The following is a 17,406-nucleotide window of genomic DNA, read 5'->3' as shown; positions in this document are numbered from 1 at the left end:
AACAAATGCAGTGTTTTCATCTTAGTTTTTATGCTGTTTTAACGGTGACTACTTTTTTTTTGTTTTTTCATTTGCGTGGTGCTGTTCTGTCTGTTTTAATTAATGGTTTACAGTTTTTTTTTTGTTTTCCCGTCTTATTTTTTTTTACAACAAAGGAGACAGCTCAAGGGCACAAAAAAGGGAAACAATAATAAAAAAAGCCCGCTATTCGCTGCTCCTAAAAAAAAAAAGAATCAAAAGAGGTGGCCGAAAGAGAGGTCAAATTCGGGAGGAGAGGTGTCCTGATACCCTCCTCTTGAAAGAGTTCAAGTCGTAGGCAGGAGGAAATACAGATGAAGGGAGACTGTTCTAGAGTTTACCAGCGTGAGGGATGAAAGAGTGAAGATGCTGCTTAACTCTTGCATAAGGGATTTGGACAGTATAGGGATGAGCATGAGTAGAAAGTCGTGCGCACCGGGGCCGCGGCAGGGGGGAGAGGCATGCAGTTAGCGAGTTCAGAAGAGCAGTCAGCGTGAAAATAGCGAAAGAAGATAGAAAGAGAGGCAACATCGCGACGGAATTTAAGAGGTAGAAGGCTATCAGTAGGAGGAGGAGAGCTGATGAGACGAAAAGCCCGAGATTCCACTCTGTCCAGAAGAGCTGTGTGAGTGGAGCCCCCCCCACACGTGAGATGCATACTCCATACGAGGGCGGACAAGGCCCCTGTATATGGATAGCAACTGTGCGGCAGAGAAGAACTGACGGAGGCGATAGAGAACGCCAAACCTCGAGGAAACTGATTTAGCGAGAGAGGAGATGTGAATTTTCCAGTTGAGATTTTGAGTTAAGGATAGACCGAGGATATCTAGTGTTGAAGAAGGTGACAGCTGAGTGTTGTCGAAGAATAGGGGATAGGTGTTTGGAAGATTGTGTCGAGTTGATAGGTGGAGAAATTGAGTTTTTGAGGCATTGAAGGAGACAAGGTTCCTTATACCCCAATCGGAAATGATAGCAAGGTCTGAGGTTAAGCGTTCTGCAGCCTTCAGTCTGGAGTCGTGTACTTCCTGTTGGGATGGCCCTCTATTGAAAGGAGTTGAATAATGCAGAGTGGAGTCGTCGGCGTATGAGTGGACATGACAGTTTGTTATGGAAAGAAGATCATTGATGAATTACAGGAAGAGAGTGGGTGATAGGACGGAGCCCTGTGGAACACCACTGTTGATAGGTTTAGGGGAAGAAAAGTGACCGTCTACCACCGCAGAGATAGAACGCCCGGAAAGGAAACTGGAGATAAAGGAACAGAGAGAAGGATGGCATCCGAAATAGGGCAGTTTATAAACCAAAGACTTGTGCCAGATTATATCGAAGGCTTTCGACATGTCTAGCGCAACTGAGAAAGATTCACCGAAAAGGATAAGAGAGGATGACCAAGAGTCAGTTAAGAGAGCAAGGAGATCGCCAGTAGAACGTCCCTTGCGGAACCCATACTGGCGATGAGATAGAAGGTTAGAAGTGGAAAGGTGCTTTTGAATCTTCCGGTTAAGGATTGATTCAAAAGTTTTAGATATACAGGAAAGTAAAGCTATAGGGCGGTAGTTTGAGGGATTGGAACGGTCACCCTTCTTAGGCACAGGCTGTACAAAGCAATACTTCCAGCAGGAAGGAAAGGTAGATGTTGATTGGCAGAGACAAAAGAGTTTGACCAGGCAGGGTGTCAGTACGGAAGCACAGTTTTTAAGGACAATAGGAAGCACTCCAACAGGTCCATAACCCTTCTGAGAGTTGAGGCCAAAGAGGGCATTTAAAACATCATTATGAATAATCTTAATAACAGGCATAAAGGAGTCAGAGGGGGGATGAGTAGGAGGAATATGCCCAGAATCGTCCAGGGTTTGAGCGAAGAGTTCAGCTTTAGAGATAGATGATACGGCAGTGCTCCCGTCAAGGTTAAGGAGAGGAGGGAAAGAGGAAGAAGTGAAATTTGTGGAGATATTTTTGGCTAGGTGCCAGAAGTCACGGGAAGAATTAGAAAAAGCAAAGTGTTGACATTTTTGTTGATGAAAGAGGTTTTGGTAGGTCGGAGAATAGATTTGGCAGGATTCAGGGCTGAAATGTAAAGTTCATGGTTAGTAGGACTGTGAAGGCTCTGTAACCTTTTGTGAGCTGCCTCTCTATCTTTAATACCACGAGAACGAGCATGATTAAACCAAGACTTTTTAGCATGAGGAGTAGAGAAAGAACGTGGAAGGTATGCCTCCATTCCAGAGATAATCACCCCTGTGATGCGCTGGGCACACACAAGGGGTCTGTAGCCGCGATATGGCGGCTTGGGCAGGATAAATCAGAAGACCCGTCTTGTTTTACTCGCTTTTAATATGCGTGTAAACCTGAGTGAGGTAAAAGAATACAACTCATCAGCACGTGTCAATCAACACAATACAATTACTGCATCCACATCAAATACAGCAAATGTCACCTTCTCCTATGACACAATATCAAACTTATAATACTCACAATTATTGAGGGGTCTAATAATAGCCTCGTCATACGCCGTACGAGCCTTGCGCTCGTTCCTGTCTCTCGTCTCCTCTCCTTGGGTAGGAGCCTCACGCTCCTGCCTCTCGTCTTCTCGCCTAGCGTCTGTCCTCCTCGCCTGAAGCAAACCTTGCTATGGCACTGTGACCCTTGGGTCAGGCATGACATCATTCACTGCTCTTGATTATTTGACGATTATGCTGAGTTCGGCGTCTACACGCTGACTTAGGGACTCTGAGGCGCCCATCGCCGCCCCACCACACTTCCTCCTAACTCCTCACATACATTTCCTACCATTACGGTTACTATCTTATCTGTCATTAGTTACCATACAACACTTCGTAGGCGCGTACTACACCATCATATATACAACATATCGTAGGCGCGACTACACTCCTCCCGTTGGACACGCCGGGCGTGTAAAAAACATGAGCTAAACACCTAAACTCCTAGGCGCAGCCGCTCCGCCACGGCCGGGGCACCATCACGTGCAAGTTTGACCCTAGGAGCAACAAGGGTTGTGCGTCGGCGAGGTAGACCGGGCACCCGACATCGCCCCGGTAGAACGTCACCCCCAACACCGGGATAACGCAAAGGCACATTGTGGTCCTCCCGACGACCAACCAAGGCAGCCGAGTGGCGCGAACACCCAGGACCGGAAGGGCGGACCACCCATTAACCACGACGACAAAATGCCCGCGAAGACACAGTGGCAAGACTGCCCAACGAAAGCAAAATGGCAACACCGCCCAACCAAGCAGAAAGGCAAAACCACCCAAGCAAAGTGGCAAGACTGGACAAAGGAATCAGTGGCAAGACTGCACAAAGGAATCAGTGGCAAGACTGCACAAAGGAATCAGTGGCAAGACTGCACAAAGGAATCAGTGGCAAGACTGCACAAAGAATCAGTGGCAAGACTGCACAAGGAATCAGTGGCAAGACTGCACAAAGAATCAGTGGCAAGACTGCACAAGGAATCAGTGGCAAGACTGCACAAAGAATCAGTGGCAAGACTGCACAAAGAATCAGTGGCAAGACTGCACAAGGAATCAGTGGCAAGACTGCACAAAGAATCAGTGGCAAGAATGCACAAAGAATCAGTGGCAAGACTGCACAAGGAATCAGTGGCAAGACTGCACAAAGAATCAGTGGCAAGACTGCACAAAGAATCAGTGGCAAGACTGCACAAGGAATCAGTGGCAAGACTGCACAAAGAATCAGTGGCAAGACTGCACACAGAATCAGTGGCAAGACTGCACAAGGAATCAGTGGCAAGACTGCACAAAGAATCAGTGGCAAGACTGCACAAGGAATCAGTGGCAAGACTGCACAAGGAATCAGTGGCAAGACTGCACAAAGAATCAGTGGCAAGACTGCACAAGGAATCAGTGGCAAGACTGCACACGGAATCAGCGGCAAGACTGCACACGGAATCAGTGGCAAGACTGCACAAGGAATCAGTGGCAAGACTGCACAAGGAATCAGTGGCAAGACTGCACACGGAATCAGTGGCAAGACTGCACAAGGAATCAGTGGCAAGACTGCACACGGAATCAGCGGCAAGACTGCACACGGAATCAGTGGCAAGACTGCACAAGGAATCAGTGGCAAGACTGCACAAGGAATCAGTGGCAAGACTGCACACGGAATCAGTGGCAAGACTGCACAAGGAATCAGTGGCAAGATTACATAAAGGAATCAGCGGCAAGACTGCACAAGGAATCAGCGGCAAGACTTCATAAAGGAATCAGTGGCAAGACTGCACAAGGAATCAGTGGCAAGACTACATAAAGGAATCAGTGGCAAGACTGCACAAGGAATCAGTGGCAAGACTGCACAAAGAAATCATAGTAGCAAGACTGCACAAGGAATCAGTGGCAAGACTGCACAAGGAATCAGTGGCAAGACTGCACAAGGAATCAGTGGCAAGACTGCACAAAGAAATCATAGTAGTAAGACTGCACAAATAAATCATAGTAGCAAGACTGCACAAGGAATCAGTGGCAAGACTGCACAAGGAATCATAGTAGCAAGACTGCACAAAGAAATCATAGTAGCAAGACTGCACAAGGAATTATAGCGGCAAGACTGCACAAGGAATCATAGTAGCAAGACTGCACAAATAAATCATAGTAGCAAGACTGCACAAGGAATCATAGCGGCAAGACGGCCCATGCAATCAGAGTGGCAAAACCGCCCATGGAATCAGTGGTAAGATCGCAAAAAATGACTGAGTGGCAAGACCACCCACGCAAATTGAGAGGCAACACTGCACAAAGTAACAGCGTGACGAGACCGCCCAAGCAACCAGAGGCAAGACCGCACAAAGTAAAAGAGTGGCAAGACCGCCCAAGTTGTGTGTCGAGACCGCCCAAGTCAGTGTGTCGAGACCGCCCAAGTCAGTGTGGCGAGACCGCCCAACTCAGTGTGGCGAGACTGCCCGAGTCAGTGTGGCGAGACCGCCCGAGTCAGTGTGGCGAGACCGCCCAAATCAGTGTGGCGAGACCGCCCAATAGTCCAGGCAAAATAAGGTTTGACTTGGAACAAATTGCAACAGAATTGTTTTCACCACAGGGCATTCCCATGAGGTGTCTAGAACATCATACTAAAAGTCCTAAGAAATCCACGTTGAGGAAATATGTCTAATTTGCATAAATCCAAGATGGCCGCCAATTTTCGATAATTTGCCATATCTCCGCATTTAGATGTCATAATAGAGTGATTTAAAGTGCTAAAATGGGGTTTTTGAACACAAGGATTCACGTGGAATAGGTTACAATTTTATTGAATAAAGAATTTATAGCCAAAAATCCAATATGGGCAAAAAAATGTCGTAAAATGTTCATATGCGTGGTATCCGAAACATAAGCAAACTAAACATAAAATGTGTCTGTTCATGAACCACAAGTGGCAACTGCTGATACTGAGACAGATAATGTAGAACCACAAGATATTCATTCAGATACAGTGACGACTGACATAACTACAGCAAGTGAACTGTATGCCAGAGCAATGTCCTCTTCCCTCTCAGTGGAAGAAGTTTGTTCTGCAAAAGTGTTGCAAAGAATCCAGACTGAACTTGACAACAAAAAGGAAATGATGACTATGCCAACAGCAAAACTCTGGTTGCAGTATCTCAACATGGTGGACATCTTGCGGAAATTTATTAAAGCTGAAAGAACAGGAACTGGAGATTACACCTCCAATGTGTGCACGATATGCTTCCCTACCTTGCCGCTTCTGGACACCGACTGTATACAAAGTCCGCATATGTATACCTGCAAATGATGACCGAACTACCAAATACGCATCCGGATGTGTATAATAAGTTCCAAGAGGGATACCACGTTGTGCGGCGCAGTGATAGATACTGGGCAGGGCTCTCCACAGATCTGATCATCGAACAGGTTTTGATGAGAAGTATAAAGACGCATGGGGGCCTAACTCGAGGAAAAGGGATGACAGAGACTCAGCGCTTACTGTGGGTCCTATCCATGCCAGCATGCGCAAACATCAACGATGCTATGCAGAAGTTCAGCGGGTCTCCTACGAAACCAGCGACCAGCAAAAAGATATTTCGAAGGTTAGACAGGCCAGAGATGTCAAGGACACCCTCGATCTTATCAGCTATCTGAAGGAAAGAGATCCATTCAAGGAAAATACCTCACTTCACAACATTGCTAATGGCATGGCCGCTCAGGACGGAGTCAATGTTGACCAAACAAAAGAAATTGGAGACAAGATTCTTGTAAGCATGGCAGGGAAATCTGTGGAAGAGTTCACCTTCCGAAAAGCCGATGAAGCAATGACACTTGCATCTAGATCAACTGTCAAAGTCAGAGGGAAATCTGTAGTAGTGGATCCACAATTGGTGTTCCAGCGACTGGTAATTGTAGGTGAACGGTGCGAAGACTTGTCAACGTTATTCAAGTTCGAACTCTGTAGCCATCCTCCTGCCTTATTTGACTCGTCATCCCTTCCCTTGCAGGCCAATAAGGCAGTCCTTGCTGATGTTCTGTGGAAGTCTATAGATGAAGAACAACGTGAGCCGAGTGGAGACCAAGTTCAATATGTCCTTGATGGCGGCGCGCTACTCCATCGAATTCCCTGGCCAAGAGGTTCCACATATGATAGTGTGTCAGATTTATGTCAGATATGTGACACAGAAATATGGAGCTGCTGTCATTGTTTTTGATGGCTACAAAGATGAACCCACAACTAAAGATGCCACACAACAAAGAAGAACAGGAACCTGCTCTAGTTTGACCGTAAACTTTGCTGGTGATATGATCATCAAATCCAAGAAGGAGGACTTCCTGAACAACAAGACAAACAAACAGCGCTTCATACATTTTCTCAGCGACAAACTAGAAAAGGCTGGATGCAGTACAGAACACGCAAAGCATGATGCTGATGTCCGCATTGTTCAAACAGCCCTTGCCTCTGCCAGAACGAGAGATACGGTTCTCATTGGTGACGACACAGATTTGTTGGTCCTCCTGTTGTATCACGCTGATATGACCGCAAACGAACTGTTTCTGGTATCAGAGTCAAAGCAAGCCACCAAATCGAGAAGGGTATGGTGCATAAAGCAGTCGAAAGAGTTGCTGGGTCCTCAGATTTGCGACAATCTGCTCTTTGTCCATGCTATTCTTGGCTGCGATACCACTAGTCGCCTGTTTGGATTGGGAAAAGGTTTGGCAGTGAAGAAGGTGAAGACTGATTCATTGTTTCGTGAGCAATCAGAGATGTTCCACAAATCAGAGCAAACACCGGAGGACATAACTGCTGCAGGAGAGAAAGCTCTGGTATCACTGTACGGTGGTACCAAAGAGGAAGGACTGGACAGCTTGAGATACAAACGGTTCTGTGACAAGATTTCCAAGAGCACATCTTCCATGGAACCACAAACTCTACCCCCAACATCAGCAGCTGCAAGGTTCCATAGCCTCCGTGTCTATTACCAGGTTATGGAGTGGAAAGGAACATGTGTCAACATGAAGCCACAAGATTGGGGATGGCACATTGTGGAGAGAAGGTGCATGCCTATACAGACAGATCAGCCCGCAGCACCACCGGAGATACTGGATGTCATCTGTTGTAGCTGCAAGAAAAACTGCAAAACAAGGAGGTGTACATGCCAAAAATATGGTCTCCATTGCACTGCCGTGTGTAGAGAATGTCGTGGTACAAGTTGTTCTAACTCACAGGTGCCAGATTTATCAGATGATGTAGACGACGACGCTTAAGCCGGATACCGCAAAGTGGCACAACTGGCATTGACACTCTTGAAATTAATGTTGATGCTCTGTTGTTGAAACATAGGCTTACTGTTGTTCATGAGTATGATAATATACTTATCTATGGCTACAATTTTGTTGTCCTACATTTCAGTAGGCCCTAGGTTAAAAAATGCACCGAGTAATAAGAAATGTTGAGCAAATACATTTTTAAAATATACATTCTTTCCAGCATATTGGATTTTTGGCTATAAATTCTTTATCCAATAAAATTGTAATCTATTCCACGTGAATCCTTGTGTTCAAAAACCCCATTTTAGCACTTTAAATCACTTAATTATGACATCTAAATGCGGAGATATGGCAAATTATCAAAATTGGCGGCCATCTTGGATTTATGCAAATTAGACATATTTCCTCAACGTGGATTTCTTAGGACTTTTAGTATGATGTTCTAGACACCTCATGGGAATGCCCTGTGGTGAAAACAATTCTGTTGCAATTTGTTCCAAGTTGGGCCCTGAAATGTGCTATATTGCCTGGACTACAAGTCAGTGTGGCGAGACCGCCCAAGTCGGTGTGGCGAGACCGCCCAAGTCAGTGTGGCGAGACCGCCCAAGTCAGTGTGGCGAGACCACCCAAGTCAGTGTGGAGTGGCGAGAGCGCCCCAACTCCGGCATGGCGAGACTGCCCGCGGAATCAGGTCCCCATCCCTCTTGTTCTCTTCTTCTGTTGCCAATGTAGAGGTATGCCACTGCCTCCGGAACTTCCGTCGAGGGCTCTGGTCTCTTGTCCTCCTCTTCGGTTGCCAACGTATAGGGATGCCACCTCCTCCGGAACTCCCGTCGATGGCTCTGCTGGGCTCTTGTCCTCCTCTTCGGTTGCCAATGTAGAGGTACACCACTGCTTCCGGAACTCCCGTTGAGAACTCTGGTCTAGAAACATTAAACATCAGGGTCAGGGCGTTGCGGTTGAGAGGTAGGCTCTACCCTCGCCGAACAGATGTACCATCATCCAGATAGAGACCGGCCTGCCATTAGACTCTGCTCATACTACCAAATAAACTCTTTCATGCATCCCCCTTCTGACAGGCTGTGCCTACATTGTTGTCCATGCTCTCTCCTGTTTGAATTCCCTGAAGCTGATGGACTCGATGGAGCGCCTCCTCTTGGCCTTGGGCTCTCTGCCACCGTACCGACATCCTGCCTGGCGAAACTGTTTCTTCTCTGCCCTTCGACAGCTATCGTTCCATCCTTCCTGCTAGAAGTGTAGCTTCGTACGAATTATGCCAATGATCCTGCCATGTCTTTATAGCCTTCTAACTCGCCTTGGGATTATTTCCAAGAGGAAAGGTTTGAGCATCGACCCCTACGGATTCTCCGCCTCTCCGTGCCTTTATCATCAGTTACCATTCGAACCGATCTATCTCTGCCGTGGTAGACGATTACGGTTATCCCACCCCTAAATCTACCAACAGGAGCGTTCCGGTAGGCTCTGGATTGTCTCACACTCTCCGTCGTTTAGATATCATCCGTTGGTCATTGGGTTTTACCCGTTGACTCTCCTCTTTCCAACCCTATGCAGCTGACTCTATGTTGCCTATACGCTGCAGGTCCCAGTCCCATCTTCTGAGCGTTCCATTCAAAAGGTATCAACCACTTAGTTTGTTCCGCTCGTCACAAGCTTAGTTACATAGTGCGTAAAGACTCTAGCTATGTAGGTCCTTCTGAGCGTCATCGTCCGATTGGATTAGTCTTCTTCAATTCGCGTTATCCCCAACCTGCCGATGGCAGTGGTTATCCACCAATTGATCCCTGCGAAACACCACTATAGTAACTCGTGCCCAAATTGATGTACCCAAACTTTATCCTCCGACCGCGTTCCCGGTCCCTAGAAGTCTACTCTCCACGTTCTCTGTCCATATCGCGGCGTGCCCATGGTCTCGGCATCTGCGGGCCTCTCAGAACGTGGCTCCTGTACTCCCTCCGGTAAGGTGGCCTCCCACTACCCTCCGACGATCCCTCGTGCGGTTCAACCGCTTAGGGTGAGTCTTGGCTATCGGCATTACTACGTCTGCGATGGTGCCCACCGCCCACATGCATACTATTCACGACCATGCCATTGTCTACCTGATCCACACAGGCTGATTACCATTTCCCCTTCCTCTCTATCTCCGCCATTGCAGAGCGGCTCTCCACCCCAAGTTTCTCTCAGTGGCCGCCACTCTCCGGCCACAGTCATCCTCGACAGCGAATCATCTACGAATTCCTTCATTCTGATTGCGCTTAGCATCACCAAGTGCTTCCTCGGGATGTAGCGTTGGCCCGAACCCCGCTGGTATGACTACCAAACAGTTCGACGGTTCCTTGGTCCGTAGCATTCCCTCTCCAGAGGTAGCGGTTGTCTCCTTGGCCTCAGAGTACCGCCCAAAGTGAGTCAGCTTTAGATTCTGGCGGCCTTCGTCCGCCAGAAGATGACAGTGACGGCTCCTGCTGTGGCTCACAGTGAACTCTATTGTGCCCGGGTATATATGGCAGTGTCATGCGTGTCGATACTGGTGTCGAAGGTCTGGTCTATAGTCCATAAAGAGATTACTCGTCAGAACAGTCAGAGCTCGTAGCACCTACATGCTAGTCTCAACGCAATTAGCGTGCCCTCCATAGGTGTTGACCTCTCAGGACTGTTATCAGTAGTCAGCGCTCTATTATTCTACCGAATACTTAGTAAAGGACGGCGGAAGGCTCCCAGCGTACACCTTCTTGCCATGCATCGGTCACGCTGGAACTCTAACATGACAACACAACCAATACAAATGAGCCACAAGATCCACAGTGCTCTGCTTCCACAAACAGCGGACGCACCTAAATTGCATGTATCGTCGGTTGACCATTATCCCATTCAAACACCGCACGCAACACTACCGTCGTGCATACTACACTCAATCACTGTCGTGCACTCCGCGCTTATTATCGCACGCCGCGCTTATTACCACTGTCGACTGTCGTGCACACTGCACTCAGTACAACTGTCGTGCACGCTTTGCTCAGTACCACCGTCCACCAAGCGTACCACTATCTGTCACCGCGTGCACCGTCACCACGCGTAACACTATCTCCATGCACTCCGTGCATGTGCACACCGTCACACAAGGTCCGTTCACTGTCCCACACGCGTGTTTCACCGTTCTCCGTGCACTCCGTGCACTGTGCACACCGTCACACAAATTCCGTGCACTGTCACACACGCGTGATCCACTTAACAGTGACGACAGCACTAACATGTCGCCTGCAACCCTCGACACCGTAATCACCTAACAAGTGACAATGACGTCACAACACTAATGTGTCGCCTGCAACACTCGACACCACAACCACCCAATACAGCACTACTGTGTCGCCTGCAACACTCGACACAGTAATCACCCAATAAGTAACAGTGACGACACAACACTAGTGTGCCGCCTGCAACACCTGACACAGTAATAATCCAGTGAGTAACAGTGACGACACAACACTAGTGTGCCGCCTGCAACACCTGACACAGTAATAATCCAGTGAGTAACAGTGACGACACAACACTAGTGTGCCGCCTGCAACACCTGACACAGTAATCACCTAATAAGCAACAGTGACGACACAACACTAGTGCGTCACCTGCAACACCTGACACCGTAATCACCCAATAAGTAACAGTGACGACACAACACTAGTGCGTCACCTGCAACACCTGACACCGTAATCACCCAATAAGTAACAGTGACGACACAACACTAGTGCGTCACCTGCAACACCTGACACCGTAATCACCCAATAAGTAACAGTGACGACACAACACTAGTGCGTCACCTGCAACACCTGACACCGTAATCACCCAATAAGTAACAGTGACGACACTACACTAGTGCGTCACCTGCAACATCTGACACAGTAATCACCTAATAAGTAATAGTGACGACACAACACTAGTGCGTCAACACTCACCTGCAACACTCGATGCCTTGGTCATCCGTAATTAACAGTTTCTCATTCCACACGTCACGCAAGACGTCACGGCACCTCTTTCCTGCGGTCACAGACTCGCCCCGTGTCGAGAAAGCACTGAGTATCACCAATCGAGCCCAACACAAGGCACCAAACGGCTCCAGCGTAGTCACCAATCACTAGTCACTCTCATACCTGTGGGTGCAGTCAAGTAAATTTAATGTTTTGTTGCCTGGTGGCCAGTGTGTCGGCGAGTCTTCCTTTAACTCCCGTAGATTTTCTCCTCGCCCAAGGCTCTGCCGCTGGCGCGGTAGAAGGGCGGCGGCGGCATGGACACTCTTCTCCGCCCGCGCCCTTCTCTCGGACCCCGAGGTTGGCACGTCAACCGCAGATAGACCCGTTAATTGTTTACTGTAGCCGCGATATGGCGGCTTGGGCAGGATAAATCAGAAGATCCGTCTTGTTTTACTCGCTTTTAATATGCGTGTAAACCTGAGTGAGGTAAAAGAATACAACTCATCAGCACGTGTCAATCAACACAATACAATTACTGCAGCCACATCAAATACACCAAATGTCATCTTCTCCTATGACACAATATCAAACTTATAATACTCACAATTATTGAGGGGTCTAATAATAGCCTCGTCATACGCCGTACGAGCCTTGCGCTCGTTCCTGTCTCTCGTCTCCTCTCCACGGGTAGGAGCCTCACGCTCCTGCCTCTCGTCTTCTCGCCTAGCGTCTGTCCTCCTCGCCAGAAGCAAGCCTTGCTATGGCACTGTGACCCTTGGGTCAGGCATGACATCATTCACTGTTCTTGATTATTTGACGATTATGCTGAGTTCGGCGTCTACACGCTGACTTAGGGACTCTGAGGCGCCCATCGCCGCCCCACCACACTTCCTCCTAACTCCTCACATACATTTCCTACCATTACGGTTACTATCTTATCTGTCATTAGTTACCATACAACACTTCGTAGGCGCGTACTACACCATCATATATACAACATATCGTAGGCGCAACTACAGGGTCTCTCTCCTGGAAGCAGTAATCATTCCATAGGAAATCGGAAAAGTACATCCTCAGGTCGTCCCACCGAGCTGAGGCAAAATGCCAGAAGCATCGCCTCTTCGGTGGGTCCAGAGGATGAACAGGAGCGATAGGACAGGATACAGAAATAAGGTTGTGATCGGAGGAGCCCAACGGAGAGAACAGTTTGACAGAGTAAGAAGAAGGATTAGAGGTAAGGAAGAGGTCTAGAATGTTGGGCCTGTCTCCAAGACGGTCGGGAATACGTGTAGGGTGCTGAACCAACTGCTCTAGATCGTTGAGGGGAGCAAAGTTGTAGGCTTGTTCACCAGGCTGGTCAGTGAAAGAGGATGAAAGCCAAAGCTGGTGGTGAACATTGAAATCTCCCAAGATGGAGATTTCAGCGAAGGGAGAGTGAGTCGAGATATGCTCCACTTTAGAGTTCAAATAGCCAACGAATTTTACATAGTTAGTAGAGTTAGGTGAGATATAAACAGCACAGATGTATTTAGTAATAGAATGACAATGAAGTCTTAGCCAGATGGTGGAAAATTCAGAGTCAAGGTCGTGAGTACGAGGGCAAGTGATGTCGTTGCGCACGTAGGCGCAACATCCAGCTTTGGATTGAAATTTAGGATAGAGATAGTAGGAGGAAACAGAGTAGAGATTGCTGTCAGTAGCATCAGAAACCTGTGTTTCGATGAGGAAGAGAAGGTGAGGTTTAGAGGAGGAGATATGGTGTTCCACAGAATGGAAATTATATATAAGACCGCGAATTTTGCAGAAATTGATAAGGAGGAGGTTCGAGGAGTTATCAGGACCCCTCTCAAGTCGGCAGCCAGAAGGGGAGTCCTCCCTGGGGGAATTTATGGTTCCCCCACAGGCGGGGACTCCAAGGCAGTGTTATTGTGCGCCATTTTTTTATTTTGAATTTTAGGATAATGTGTGTATGTTGTGTGAATGTAGTGTGGTGTAGAAAGAGCAAGGATCTGTCTTTAGAGAGCATGCTGAACTACTCCCTGGTGTTGATGAGACAAAAGGAAAACGGTTAGTGAGGACATGGGAAGGGTCTTTGAAGGGCTTCAGCACCCTCCTCGCTTCCCATATATCCTCACCGGGAGTAGCTCACGCCCGTTCAGTAGGTGTCTTCCTATCTACTCCTACCAATATAGGAACTGGGTGAAAAAAAAGAAGTAAAGAAACATGGTTACGATGAAAGGTTTAAGATAAAGATTGAGGAAGAAAAGGAATAGTAATAACAGTGACAATAATAATAATAATAATAATAATAATAATAATAATAATAATAATAATAATAATAATAACAACAACAACAATAACAACAACAATACTAATACTAATACTACTGCTACTAATAATAATAATACCGACAAAATATTCCGTTTTGTCTTCCAAACGAACAAACAAACACACAGAAATACGATTGATAAGGAATGTTTATAACAATTTTTTTATACAACAATTTCAATACAACAATGTGTGTATTCTTGTTACTGTATTTCACGACTGTTGTTGTTTTTTGTTGATGTTGATGTTGTTGTTGTTTATATGGTGGATGGACGCGAAGACTGATAAAAAAAGAAGAGAAACACACACACACACACACACACACACACACACACACACACACACCAGGTAACAACTCTTCGTTTCTCTCTCTCTCTCTCTCTCTCTCTCTCTCTCTCTCTCTCTCTCTCTCTCTCTTATTTCTTTCTTGCTTTCTCTCTTTCATTTTCTTTATTTTTTTCTTTCTTCCTTTCATTCTTTTTCACTCGACCTGAACCACCACCACCACCGCCACCACCACTAAACACCCTCAAATATTATTATTATTATTATTATTAGTAGTAGTAGTAGTAGTAGTAGTAATAGAAGTGGGTGAAGGAAAATGTGTGTCGAGCAATGAAGAAGATAAAAGCAAAAAAAAAAGTTACTGAAGAAATAAGAGAAACAGAAAACACGAGAAAAGAAGAAAAGAGAAGAAACGAAAAATGAAACAAAAAAAAATCGAGTGTAAACTTTATAAGAAACAAAAGACAAAAAAAGAAAGAAAAAAAGAAAAAGGAAAACAGAAGAGAAAGAAAGAGAATGTTCCATGTGCCTTACTCGTTCAGTTATAAATGCTTGCTTTGATTATTAGGCTAAGTCTTACACACCCTGGGGTTCACAATCTGTTCTCTATAATTAAATCATGTCTGAGCCCCGCTGCCAAATGTCCTTTTTTTTTTATTTTTTAGCGAGTCTGCTCCCACGCACATCGCCGGACTTTGTAAACGTGGTATTGGTATTTATTAACCTGGTAGCAGCGATGGGCCAGATTTGTGGCTTTACCGTGTACCAGCGACGGGCCAAATTTTTGCCATGATAAAAAAAAACAAAATAGATGATGCATAAAATGATCACAAATGCGTTGATATATGTTATGAAATGGCATGCGTGAGTGATGATTTTTTTTCTCATTTTTCTCGCTTAGAGGGACCATTAAGAAACATGATCCCCGCTGTTACCGAGTAAAGAGTCACATGGCAAGTCTGCCTTTTAAATTCCTTGTTTTGTGACTGAAATAGAAGTGGTGGATTGTAGCACCTAGGCCACGCGCATCCATAGCGTATGCCCCCAACCTTACCTTATTGTCACAGAGTTGAGTCGACATTTTACAAACTCAGTCGGGTAAACTGATGTAAAGAAAAAATCAAGGATGCCAGCTAACTTCCACCTGAAACTGACCTCTCTTTGGGCCACTCATCAATACTCTTTTTTTGGGGGGGCAGATCTGATCACCTTTCTGTCTTACCTTCAATCTTCAGGTTTCTCATCTTCCCTCTCATTCATCACCTTTTTCATCTGTTATCGTAGAAATTAACGGGCTTTTTATTATTTTTTTTTCTGCCCGTGAGCTGCTTCCTTTCCTGTAGAAGAACGCCTTGAAAAATGGGCCAATCAAGAGAAATCAGCCACATTGTTGTTACTAAAGACTAATTCGACGTAATAAAAATCACGTTAATATTTTTTTATATATTTTTTTTTACGTCGCGGCCTATTGCGCCGGTAGGCTTCTTCATGGTGGGGCCTGATGGTCGGCCCAAGGCTTCTTCCCGGTGGGTCCTGATGGTCGGCCCAGCCCGTTCTGGCGCAGGCGAGTGTTTATAGTGGCCCCATCTTGCTGCCCTCCCGGAGCTCATCTTCAATCCTAGAATCTAGAGTCCGGGTTGATGGGTGGTCTTCTGGACAGCATGTGGGTAGTTTTAAGCCACTCGGCGGCGGCTGAAAAATCCCAGCTTGGTGGCACCGGGCGGAGATTGAACTCGCGTCCTCCTGAACGCGGCGCCGTCACTCTGTCGACTCAGCCACCGCCTCCCCAATGTATGTATGTATATATCGTGAGTAGTACATGAGAGAGTGTTACATGTGCGTAGGGGGTCGACATACGTATTTCGTATGTGTATGTATGTATGTACGTGTGTATGTTCGTATGTGCGTATGTATGTATTATTACTATGACATTTAAGATTATGACCATTTGTATTGACTTGGAACAAATCGTGTTTTATAATGTATGGTGTTTGGCTGGCCCCTACGACGTGTTTACACACACACACACACACACACACACACACACACACACACACACACACACACACACACACACACACACACTCTGGCCTCAATCCTCAGAAGGCTTATGGACCTGATGGAGTGCCTCCTATTGTCCTTAAAAACTGTGCTTCCGTGCTGATACCCTGCCTGGTTAATTAAACTCTTCGCTCAAACTTTCTGTAAGAACTCCAACCTGGACAATTCTGGGCATATTCATCCTACTCATATCCCCTCTGACTCCTTTGTGCCTTTTATTAAGATTCTTCATAATGATGTTTTATATGCCCTCTCTGGCTTCAACTCTCAGAAGGCTTATGGACCTGATGGAGTGCCTCCTATTGTCCTTATAAACTGTGCCTCCGTGCCTATCAACATCTACCTTTCCTTCCTGCTGAAAGTATGTCTTCATACAGCCTGTGCCTACGAAGGGTGGCCGTTCCAATCCCTCAAACTATCGTCCTGTAGCATTGCTTTCTTGTCTATCTAAAACTTTTGAATCAATCCTTAACCGGAAGATTCAAAAGCACCTTTCCACTTCTGACCTTCTATCGGATCGCCAGTATAGGTTCCGCAAGGGGCGTTCTACTGGTGATCTTGCCTTCCTAACTGATTCTTGGTCATCCTCTCTTAGCCGTTTCGGTGAAACCTTTGCTATTGCGCTGGGCATATCAAAAGCCTTTGATAGGGTCTGGCACAAATCTTTGCTTTCCAAACTACGCTCCTACGGTGTCGATCCTTCTCTCTGTACCTTTATCTCTAGTTTCCTCTCTGACCGTTCTATTTCTGCTGTGGTAGACGGTCATTGTTCTTCCCCTAAACTTATTAATTGTGATGTTCCGCAGGGTTCTGTCCTATCTCCCACTCTCTTTCTGTTGTTCACTGATGATCTTCTTTCCAAAACGAAATGTCTTATCCATTCTTACGTCGATGACTCTACTCTACATTACTCAACTTCTTTTAATAGAAGACTCACCCTACAGGAACGCTTAGCCTCAAACCTTACTATTATTTCCGATTGG

Source organism: Eriocheir sinensis, unplaced genomic scaffold, assembly GCF_024679095.1.
Source record: "Eriocheir sinensis breed Jianghai 21 unplaced genomic scaffold, ASM2467909v1 Scaffold12, whole genome shotgun sequence".
NCBI lineage: Eukaryota > Metazoa > Arthropoda > Malacostraca > Decapoda > Varunidae > Eriocheir > Eriocheir sinensis.
Note: the sequence above shows the minus strand (reverse complement) of the source record.